Below are 2,384 nucleotides of genomic sequence, written 5' to 3' on the forward strand. Positions count from 1 at the left end.
GTCTGATACTCCAGACGCGAGTACAGAAATAATTAAACATTGCAATATAATAACACATAAAAAACAATATATATTGTGTTAACCAATCTTTTGGAAATCGAATCCAGAACCTCAACATAATGGTAAGCAAACGCACTAAAAGAATCGTGAAAATATAAACAGATTTACAAAATATTTTTTTAATTCATTTAATTATTTTTTTAATGTGAAATGATAATATGCGATGGTGGACCTGGCCTAGACGCGTGCTGTGGATGCCTCAGGAGAACCCAAACCCAAGTTGCTTCTTCTTCACACCTGCTGCCATGGAAGCTCATCAATCTTTTGGCTTTATTAGCCGGAACAAAGGGTTGCATGATTGTCGCAAGATAATGCAAGGTTCACGATAGGGTCTTCTGGAGGCGTCTGATGAAGTTCACTTGCTCCGCTTAGAAGCGGGTGATGAAAATAAGATGATATTACATTGAAATATTTTAAGCTAATAAATGATTTGATTTATATAAATGCCAAGACACCCATAAAACCTATTTAAATCGGTTCTGTATACCTGTCAAAATATTTTTTTTGGCAAAAAAAATATATAAATAATTCCAAGAAATGCCTGTTTTTTTTTTAAAACGATGACTAAAAATAAATCAGCCAGTGAAGCAAACAAATAATATTTGAAATGGATTGATAAAAAACAAATCCTTGGTAAGTAAAATAATAACGTTTGATGTTTAATTTGTGTTTAAATAAATTTGTTTTGTGAAAGCGATTCGTGAAGTTCAAACAAACTTATTAAAGCAATTCAACAATTTATTTTATTTTTTTAAGTTCGTTTATTGTTCTCACAAAGGTTTATGTTAACAAAAAAATTATTGATTTATTTACTGAATAGCAAAATAACATATTAGATGAAAATATTTCTCATTAAATAATTTTTATTATTGAATACACATCCAGATAATTTCAGGGTTCAAGCCCTAAGGCCATTTGTAATAAAAAATGTTTTTCTAGTTTAATAAATGATTCGCTTTCGTTAAAATGGACAAAATGGGTTTCACATAAAAAGCATTATAAAACAACCCAAAAACTTTGACAGATACTCAAAAATAATTATTTTATTTTGTAATGATATATCTCACCGTAAAAAAACAATGTTTTAAAAATTTACTATACAAAAAATTAACACTGATTTGAGTGTACTTAAAAATCAGTGTACTTAAAATTTGTTCATTTGGACATTTGTTCCATTCGTTTAAAATTGCTTTAATAAGATGAAAAAATATCTATTTTTTTGTTTTTGTGTTTTAAAATAAAATTAATCATTTTAATTACACTCAAATCAGTGTTTAATTTAAATATCAAAATAAAAATCTGGAGTTCTACAAAATAAACAAAAAGTCAGGAAACAATTATTTTAAAAGAACGTTTAGGTTTTTTGAAAATCAATTTATATAATCTTTTAACGCGTCATTTTCCAATTATTATATTACACTCACTAATGCCATAAAATACAAACCTACGTATTTGCTTGACATTGTTGGAAAAATATTATTTTCCTGATGAAATCCAGTAAAAAAAAACATATTCTAAATAACGCAATATAAAATAATATATTGTAAAATTAGCAGTTAACAACGGAGTCCTGGTCCCGACCCTGATGTATGGGAGCGAAGTATGGACTTGGAAAAACAGGGATGAAAGTAGGCTGAATGCTGTTGAAATGCGATCTCTCAGGCGAATGTGTGGTAAAACTATGTACGACAGATGCACAAATGTTGTGATCCGTACCTTATGTAAGGCTGAGACAAGCATTATTGACAAAATCAAGAAAGGAGCTCGGCGCTGGTTTTGACATGTAGAACTAATGGACAGCGGAAGAACGGCTAAGAATATTTACAATGCTAATGTTGATAGATGCAGAAAAAGAGGTAGCAAATCCAACAAATACTTGCAAACGGACATGTCAAAAGTCGGAATAATCGGCGCGCGTACATGAGAAGATGTATGAATGTAGAGTAATGTGGCGTTTTACCCCCTCTGCCTACCCTTACGGGGAAACGGCATGATGGTTTGTTGTTGAAAAATAAATAATACTTTTTCGAGTGGATTGTCGCAATGTCAACATGATTTTTTATTTGTTGCTCGATGTATTATTCGCGCTCGATGATTTCTTTAAACTAACACTGATGCTCCAATCGGTTCGTTTTTAAGTCTGCGGTCGTATTTTCCTTTTTGCGTTTTTCGATTAAAAACTCAAGAGAAAAAGCGGCTTCTTCCGGCTGGTCGGACGCGAGCGCTTTCGACTACTCTGACCGTACTCCTAAACAAAGGTACTCTGGTGCAGTCGCCCCTCTTTATAGCAAATCACTAAATAACAATGAGAGAGAGGAACTTCC

This window comes from Micrasema longulum, unplaced genomic scaffold, assembly GCF_059751315.1.
Source record: "Micrasema longulum isolate JH-2025_06_02 unplaced genomic scaffold, ASM5975131v1 h1tg000274l, whole genome shotgun sequence".
NCBI classification, from domain to species: domain Eukaryota; kingdom Metazoa; phylum Arthropoda; class Insecta; order Trichoptera; family Brachycentridae; genus Micrasema; species Micrasema longulum.